Source organism: Oncorhynchus kisutch, linkage group LG14 (genome assembly GCF_002021735.2).
Source record: "Oncorhynchus kisutch isolate 150728-3 linkage group LG14, Okis_V2, whole genome shotgun sequence".
Classification (NCBI taxonomy): Eukaryota; Metazoa; Chordata; class Actinopteri; order Salmoniformes; family Salmonidae; genus Oncorhynchus; species Oncorhynchus kisutch.
Window position 1 is genome coordinate 39,622,698 of NC_034187.2, and position 9,719 is coordinate 39,632,416.

The 9,719-nt window shown below is 39.8% G+C and overlaps 1 long non-coding RNA gene across 4 annotated transcripts; it reads left to right on the forward strand.

Annotated features, from left to right (window-relative positions):
• Positions 1 to 3,487: 3,487 nt before the first annotated feature.
• LOC109903866 (uncharacterized) lies at positions 3,488 to 9,408 on the forward strand. 4 transcript variants are annotated; one of them, XR_004202791.1, is made up of 4 exons: positions 3,488 to 3,656; positions 8,522 to 8,640; positions 8,882 to 9,007; positions 9,144 to 9,408. It is a non-coding gene; the product is annotated as an uncharacterized LOC109903866 (long non-coding RNA). The 4 variants fall into 4 exon arrangements; XR_002257088.2 differs by having other exon boundaries at positions 8,522 to 8,620; positions 8,710 to 9,007; XR_004202789.1 differs by having other exon boundaries at positions 8,522 to 9,007.
• The last annotated feature ends 311 nt before the right edge of the window (positions 9,409 to 9,719 follow it).

Consider the following 9,719-nt stretch of genomic DNA (forward strand, 5'->3'; position numbering starts at 1 on the left):
AAAAGTGCCTACTCACACCACACACCTCAGTGTTCCACAATATGACTCAGCGATTGGGCCAAGGTGATTATGGTTAGAACTCATTTCTTTACTAGTTATTGTCATTTCCAATTTATAAAAAAATCTGTAAAAGGTTTCTGATGGTGCTACTGCCACCTTGTTAACTGTTTAAGTAGACCCAAACAAGCCATGGATTACAGGCAACATCCGCACGGAGCTAAAGGGTAGAGCTGGTGCTTTCAAGGAGCGGGACTATAACTCGGAAGCCTATAAGAGATCCCCCCCCCCCCTCTGACAAACCATCAAACAGGCAAGCGTAGCCGATATGAGTAAGACCTTTACTTATGAGTAAGACGTGTACTCCGAGCATGCGCTGACCAACTGGCAAGTGTCTTCACTGACATTTTCAACCTCTCCCTGACTGAGTCTGTAATACCAACATGTTTTAAGCAGACCACCATAGTCCCTGTGTCCAAGAGATGATTGTGGACTAAAGGAAAAGGAGGACACAGCACGCCCCCCATTCTCATCGTCGGGGCTGTTAGTGGAACAGGTTGAGAGCTTCAAGTTCCTTGGTGTCCACATCACCAATAAACTATCATGGTCCAAACACACTAAGACAATTGTGAAGATGGCACGACAAAGCCTATTCCCCCTCAGGAGACTGAAAAGATTTGGCATGGGTCCTCAGATCCTCAAAAGGTTCTACAGCTGCACCATCAAAAGCACTGGTTGCATCACTGCCTGGTATGGCAACTGCTCTGCCATCCCAGTACATCACAGGGCTAAGCTTCCTGCCATCCAGGACCTCTATACCAGGAGGTCAGAGGAAGGCCCTAAAAATGGTCAAAGACTTCAGCCACCCTATTCATAGACTGTTCTCTCTGCTACCGAATGGCAAGCAGTACAGGAGGTCCAAGAGGCTTCTTAACAGCTTCTACCCCCAAGCTACAAGACTCCTGAACAGTGAAACAAATGGCTACCCAGACCCCTCTTTTATGCTGCTGCTACTCTGTTTATAATCTATGCATAGTCACTTTAACTCTACCTACATGTACATATTACCTCAATTACCTTAACTAACCAGTGCCCCCGCACATTGACTCTCTACCGGTACCCCCTGGATACAGCCTCGCTTGTTATTTTACTGCTGCTTTTAAATGATTTGTTACTTTTATTTTCTATTTAAAACGTTTTCTTAACACTTCTTTTTATTTATTTTTCTTAACTTCTTAAAGCATTGTTGTTAAGGGCCTGTAAGTAAGCATTTCACTGTAAGGTCTACCTACACCTGTTGTATTCAGGGCATGTGACAAATAAAATTTGATTTGATGTGTAAACTGTCGCTAACTACAGTATTATGGTATAGGACAGTGTTGCAAACGTGCAGCAAGTGTATATCTGTGGTCATGTTCTCTTCCCACAGCTGCTGTGCTAACCTTTAAGTGTAAGGCAAGCCAGAGTTAGACATGTCAGATATGAGAAAACTCTGGTTATGGTGCAAATTCACAAAGTATGACTGACAACCAGGTACGTTTCACAATTAACAATACTTTATTTGGGAAAGGTAGGAAGTGTCTCTTAAAAACAAGGGCGTACTGGGACAAATTCCCCTCTCTCATTTTACAGTTCCGGTGACTGGTGAAACATGGTCCTTTTTTTTGACCAGCTCATGTTTAATAAAAATACAACAGGTAAAAGCACCACTGGAGATACAACTCACCAGATTAACTGTGCCTCTGTTGCCTCCCTGGTGTGCAGTCTGTCTCTGTCTGCCTGTCACTGTCTTTCTGTCTGTGATTCTCCTTGTGCTCCTCTGTTGTCACTCTGTCTGTCACTGTCACTCCTAAGTGTTAATTGCTATTACATATAGAGCCAACATATTAACTGACATTACATCTGTGTGTCTCTCTTCTCCTATATCTACTGTACTCACTTCTGAGCTGTCTCTGCTAAAACTAGTATCCTTTCCCACTGCACTGGTACCAGAAGAACAGGGGACCACACTGCATGTGCTGGGCCCAGCAACTTCCTACTTATGAACACATTTATTAGATATATAATTAATATTACTGAATAAATGCCTAATAGATGACCGTTGGCTTATATAATACCTTATAACAGCCAAACTACATATTTCAGATTAGTGCAGATTAGTGTTCCCCCCTGCCCACTTTAGATAAGTGTTTAAGTATTAGGCTACATATGATTCAATACAATAAAACAGAGCGAGAGAAGGAGAGGGAAAGACTAGCCAATTGCTACATTAAGGAATTGGCAGTCTCTCTCCCCCTCTCTCTGTTTTCTTCTATTGAATTAAATGTACAACCTTCTGTGTTTGTCAAAGAACAATGCCAGGACTAGTTCATGTGGATGCAGATAGATTTCCAGCGTTGTGCTTCATTTGACAGTGTGATAGGCGGGACTTTCCAGCCTCCAGAGTCACTTCTTTACGACAGCTAATAGCCTCACTTGCTGGGTTGAAGAGACTGAGACTCAGAAGTGAATACACATTGATAAAACAATTAAAATAAGAACAATTCTTATTTACAATGACGGCCTACCCCAGCCAAACCTTAACCCGGACGACGCTAGACCAATTGTGCGCCACCCTATGGGACTCTCAATCACGGCCTGTTGTGATACAGCCCAGGATCTGTAGTGATGCCTCTAGCACTGATGCAGTGCCTTAGACCGCTGCGCCAATCGGGAGCCCTGAGTGACAAGAGTGTGTAAAGCTGTCATCAAGGCAAAGGGTGGCTACTTTGAAGAATCTCAAATATAAATACATTTTGATTTAACACTTTTTTACTACATGATTCCATAAGTTTTATTTCATAGTTTTGATGTATTCACTATTATTCTACAATGTAGAAAATAGTAAAAATAAAGAAAAACCCTTGAATGAGTAGGTGTGTCCAAACTTTTAACTGGTACTGTATATATTTAATTCAATTTCATTTGAATTTTTACTTCATCTTTACAATCATTTTTATGATCTTTTGATTGAAACTCTTCAGTTTTTGTTGGAAAGAGAATGGTTAATACTAAAGAGAAAAAAATATCCAATCAGGATTTTCTTTGGTTGTCTCTGAGTAGAAAAATCGAGCTAACTCAGTCAAAAGTGGGACAGAAGGCCCAGATAGCCTAGTTAGGTCATGCTCAGTTCATACTTTCTCAGGGACTTTGATGAGAAGACCTATTCAGTTGATATACTGTTGAGAGATTTATCTGAACACATTTGTTCATCGGGGAGGAGGATGTTGTAACTTTAATGGGTTACAGAGTTAATGTTTACAGTTAATTTATTGAGCTGTAGCTTAAGATATTTTATTTTCAGTTATTTACAAATGTAAGAGTAATTGTATTAGAATTCATGTGATGGAGATTGAGAGAACTATGTACATGTTTCTGTTGTATTGGTTACTATTGGATTACGCTATTGACTGCAAGTACCAGAATGCCTTGCGAAAAGAAGGAATAAAAAACGAGAACACGCCAGTTATGTACAAGTGACAAGATTATCCTGGCTTTCGCTAGCTACTTTCTTTTATTGTTTTGTAGAATCTAAAGTGGTAAAATGTAATGTGAACAAGTGTTATTACTAAAAAGAAGCTTTCATCTCACAACCGAAGTCCCGAGTCATTACTTTGAAGGTAGTTATTCTATAGTTATCAACTTCAAGGTGGATGTTGTTGCTAATAACGAGGTAAAGACAGTTTGAAGTTGGATATTCGACGGATATTCGCGCTTTCAAACCACTTGAGCCACAGACACCAAATAATGGTCATGCTGTTGGAAAAATTGCGCACCAATTTGCACAGGTCTTATTTTCACGATTTGGACATTCATTCACTTTCCAACGCTAATAAACGTGGAAATGTGAGCAGCATTTTGTATTGTTAGTTGAATTAGTTAGGGAGCGTAAACAAAGTACAAACCTTTTTTTACATTAGAATTTCAATAGCTCCTTGGTCATGTGACCTACTTGATTCAAATAAGGTTCAGAATGTCCACTGACTACCCTTCTATATTGCACACCCTTTATAGGTTGTCAATTTTCATCTCACAAGATTTTACATTCATTTTCCAAAATTAAAAATTTCAATAGCTCCTTGGTCATGTGACTTAGTGACTTCAAACAAGGTTCAGAATGTCCACTGACTACCCTCCTATATTGCACACCCTATAGTTTGTCCATTTTCATCTCACATGGTTTTACATTAAAAAAAATCAATGTATAATTTCAATAGCTCCTTGGTCATGTGACCTAAGGACTTCTAACAAGGTTCAGAATGTCCACTCTGTGGGCCTACACATTGCACATCCTTTAGTTTGTCCATTTTCATCTCACAAGATTTTACATTAATATTTCAAAATGTAGAATTTCAATAGCTCCTTGGTCATGTGACCTACTGACCTCAAACAAGGTTCAGAATGTCCACTGACTATACCTTCATATTGCACATTCTGATGTTTGTCTACTTTCATCTCATTAGACTTAAATCTGCAAGCTTTGCAGGCATTCATTTTACATGGGTGTAAAAAAAACATTTTTTTAAGTTAACAAATGTTCCATACTCGTAATAACTATCTTTCACATGGACACTGTAAAGATCCGCAAATGGCTGTATGTGGTATGGATCAAGGACAAGAGAGGTGTTCGAACAGAGGTGCTTAAAGGTAGGCCTCATGAAAAACAATGTTTCATATGCGCTTTTTAATCACAGTAATAGGTAGTGGTTTGTCAGTCAGAGTGAGCTTGATAACGTGAAATAATATTTTTCATAGCATCACTTTCATATACTGTACATTAAGACAAATCCTTCTACGTTGAGTATTAGAACGCAGTTTACATAACCTGATAATGATTTGATATTTCAGTGCATTCAAAACAAGCCACGTGCAGACAACTTACAAAATGCAATAGTGCATTTGAGGGTTAATTTGTCAGATGAAAATAGTTATTTGATGCATGGCCTACTATTTCTAACTGGAAAAATAAATTCCTATGTCTTTTCTGGGTAAAATCCTTTTTCCAAAATTGATTTAGGCACATTTTTGTGAAGAGGTATGAGGGTTGTGATATGGGTTTAAGGGATATGGGTTTAAGGGATTCATTTAAGGGTTCAATACATTCCTATATTGCTTCCCCAGTATCTGCATGAACCATCAGGCCAAGTGTTTTTGGTTGACCCTGATAAGTAGGAATCGGAACATGCTGCATTCAAATTCAGGTCTTAGTTATTCCATTGTACTGGATTTAATACATATTAGCATTTGACATACATTCATAAGTGTAATAAGTTTTTATGACATACTGTGAAAAACTCTTGGCTCCTGGCTCTGTCACTTTCAGACATGCGCAGAGCAGACTGAAAGGGGAAGGGTAGCTCTTGACTTGAACCACAGGTGTTCTCTGTATAGAGAGAGTAATCCAAAAGGCACCGACACACCCCTTGACTTTCAATTGGCACCGTTGACCTGTATGTATTCTCTCCTGATTGGCTCTTTGGTGCACAGTCTGGCAGTCTGACAAAAGTGCCAGAGGTATGAGGAGAGACATCCTCCTTTGGATTTATGTGAGAAAATATGTGGATATGTGAGATCATATGTGGACTCTTTGGATCCTATTCTTGGACAGTTAGAAGACCCAATGCATCAATGCAAAAAAATAATTATTACTAATTACTGTCCATGAGTAACCTCAACCTTGTGGGTCTGTGGGTGTTTGGGCCAATAAAGTGCAAACTCAATTCTACCAGTGACTAGTCTCTCATGCCCCTATGAACGGGGTCACAGGGCAATAGTTTTTAATCTAAACCAGCTCTTTTTTACTGGAGTACTCTAACCCCTAATTGGGGCTCTTTTCTTGACACACAGTAGCAGTTTACCAAATAAGAAGTCAAGAAGATCAAAAAGTAGATTGTTGTAAGGGTGTATTACGTCCTGTGCTGGTCACATTGTCATATCCATTCTGGATTCTGGGTGGTAAAATCATAGCTGAAAAATGCCTCTGTGTGTGTATACATTTTCCCCCAAGACAGAACTGCCAAAGGGGGTGGAGTTGCAATCTACTGCAGAGTTCTGTCATGCTATCCAGGTCTGTGCCCAAACAGTTTGAGCTTCTACTTTTAAAAATCCACCTTTCCAGAAATAAGTATCTCACTGTTGCCGCTTGTTGCAGACCCCCCTCAGCCCCCAGCTGCGCCCTGGACACCATATGTGAATTAATTGCCCCCCATTTATCTTCAGAGTTTGTACTGTTAGGTGACCTAAACTGGGATATGCTTAACACCCCGGCCATCCAACAATCTAAGCTAGATGCCCTCAATCTCACCCAAATTATCATGGAACCTACCAGGTACAACCCCAAATCTGTAAATTTGAGAACCCTCATAGATGTCATCCTGACCAACCTGTCCTCTAAATACACCTCTGCTGTTTTCAAAATACAAAAAAAATACACCTCTGCTGTCTTCCAGGATCTCATTGATCACTGCCTCATTGCCTGCGTCCATAATGGGTCTGCGGTCAAACGACCACCCCTCATCATCGTCAAACGGTCCCTAAAACACTTCAGCGAGCAGGCCCCTATAACCGACCTGTCCCAGGTATCCTGGAAAGATATTGACCTCATTCTGTCAGTAGAGGATGCTTGGTTATTCTTTAAAATTGCTTTCCTCACCATCTTAAATAAGCATACCCCATTCAAAAAAATGTAGAACAAGGAACAGATATAGCCCTTGGTTCACTCCAGACCTGCCTGCCCTTGACCAGCACAAAAACATCCTGTGGCATACTGCATTAGCATCGAATAGCCCCCGCTATTCGATGCTAGGGAAGTTAGGAACTTATCATCAGACTCAACAGCCTTTGTTTCTCAATTGACTGCCTCGCCTGGTTCACCAACTACTTCTCAGATAGAGTTCAGTATGTCAAATCGGAGGGCCTGTTGTCCGGACCTCTGGCAGACTCTATGGGTGTGCCACAGGGTTCAATTCTCGGTTCGACTCTTTTCTCTGTATACATAAATGATGTTGCTCTTGTGGCTGGTGATTCTCTGATCCACTTCTACGCAGACGACAACATTCTGTATACTTCTGGCCCTACTTTGGACACTGTGTTAACTAACCATAAAATTATCCTTCTGTGGCCTCCAACTGCTCTAAAAATGCAAGTAAAACTAAATGCATGCTCTTCAACTGAACGCTGCCCACACATGCCCGCCCACCTAGCATCACTACTCTGGACGGTTCTGACTTAGAATATGTGGACAATTACAAATACCTAGGTGTCTGGTTAGACTGTAGACTCTCCTTCCAGACTCATATTAAAGCATTTCCAATCCAAAATTAAATCTAGAATTGGCTTCCTGTTTTGCAACAAAGCATCCTTCACTCATGTTGCCAAACATACCCTCGTAAAACTGATTATCCTACCGATTCTTGACTTCGGCGATGCCATTTACAAAATAGCCTCCAACATTCTACTCAGCAAATTGGACACAGTCTATCACAGTGCCATCTGTTTCGTCACCAAAGCCCTATATACCACCCACCACTGCAACCTGTATGCTCTCGTTGGCTGTCGCCAAACCCACTGGCTCCAGGTCATCTATAAGTCTTTGCTAAGTAAAGCCCCGCCTTATCTCAGCTCAGTGGTCACCATAGCAGCACCCACCCGTAGCACTCACTCCGGCAGGTATATTTCACTGGTCACCCCCAAAACCAATTCCTCATTTGGCCTTACAGTTCTCTGCTGCCAATGACTGGAACGAATTGCTAATCTTACTTCATTTGCAAACATTGTATATAGACTTTTCTATTGTGTTATTGACTGTGCGTTTGTTTATTCCATGTGTAACTCTGTTTTGTTGTTTGTGTCACACTGCTTTGCATTATCTTGGCCAGGTCGCAGTTGTAAATGAGAACTTGTTCTCAACTTGCTTACCTGGTTGAATAAAGGTGAGAAAAAAAAATAATAATACTGTATGTGGGAATGTCTTATGTCCGTCCTACATGTAGTGTTGGTACATGGAATATTCCTCAACTGCATATATCATAAATTGCTATTGCAAAAGTAGTATTATGTTAGAAGTATTATGTTCAACAACTAACATTTTCAGATATTATTTTGACAAACACACTTTGGTGCTTACAATTCATTCTCTATTGTCATAGACTTGATGGGCACTGTCATCTGTGATCTTTGTGAGGACTTTCTTTAGGCACGTACTGATGAAACTGTCACTTAATATTTTTTTCTTAAAGTCCACAAACGCTCTACATTTATTCACTCTGTGATAGGGTTGGATCCTATATGCTACTTTTATTATTGTCCTGTAAATGGTTCAGTGCCTATAATTTAGGCTGTGTGTGTAGAATGGGGCATAAAGGAAATTACCTCTGCTACTAAATTACTACTAGATTATAGTGATAAGGAAAACAGCATACACATTTGGCTTGTGTATTAATTTGCCTATAACTAATCAGAATTCCATTATGTTTACATAAAAAAGAGAGAACTTCAAAATGAGATCCTGCCATGGAAAAGACGATGGACATGAAGTGGAAAGGAGGGGAAATAACTCACACCATGCAGCAGGACACCTTCAGCTGTGGGGTTTTTGTAATGCAGGTTTGATAGTTATATTTTCAATAATGATTGGTTAGCTGTTATGTGACAATATTTTATTTTTTGGTGTAGATGGCCAAGGAAGTTGCACAGAACTTCCCCAACATCCCCTCCCAAATTGATATGGAACCTTCAAAAACACATGGAGCAAGTGCGAAAATAAATGGCTGAGGATATACTAAAAATGTCTGGTTTGTAATGACATTTAATTCAAAGTAAATGTAAATTCTTTATTGTTATGTAGTTGTGTCGGACAGCCATATGTTCAGTTCATGCCTATGAACATGCCTATGATGAGTTCAACAAAGCCAACAACTGCTTCATGTGTGCCACTGATAAAGAACCTGGATGTGGCCCAAAGACTGCCTGGGTTAGTAACATGTTTATCATCTTTTGACAACAGTGACGGCATGTAAGACAATTTATGATATAACACAATGGGTGGCTAATTCGTCATACTACATTGATATTTGATATTATTTATAACGTGTTACATTTTGTTTTAGATTGGCATGCAAAACATTCAAAGGTGGTTCCATGTGCTGTAACTAGGAATGAAGACAAAATAGTTCAACAGAGCAAACAACACAAACTGGAAGTGCTGTCTTTGTTGTTGAAAATGTATGCTATACCCCATCCACACTGAAGAGGCTCTGACATGTACATCAACCAGAGATAAAGAGAAAGCTAACACTGTGAAATGTTTCATACTTATTTTAAATTGTATGTTGACACGTTGGAAAAGATTAAAGGTCTACAATTTCTTTTTAATTTGTCAATATTCCATTTTTATTCATTGATTTACTGGCCACCAATACTGTGGTTACATGTTCAGTATATGTATTGACCAGCAAACCCACTGCAGCCTACCTCACTAGCTCACTCTCCATCCCTGCTTTGGACAATTAATAGCATGACTCTCGTACTTTGCCCTTTTCCTTTATGGTTGATATTAACGAAGTAAGGAGATATTATCTGTCTCTCCTATGGGAAAACTGGGAAAATAAGTACTTAGAACTACTAATTATTATAGATAAATATTCAAGAAAAGGGTAAACACAACACTGGACTGAACCCCCTAA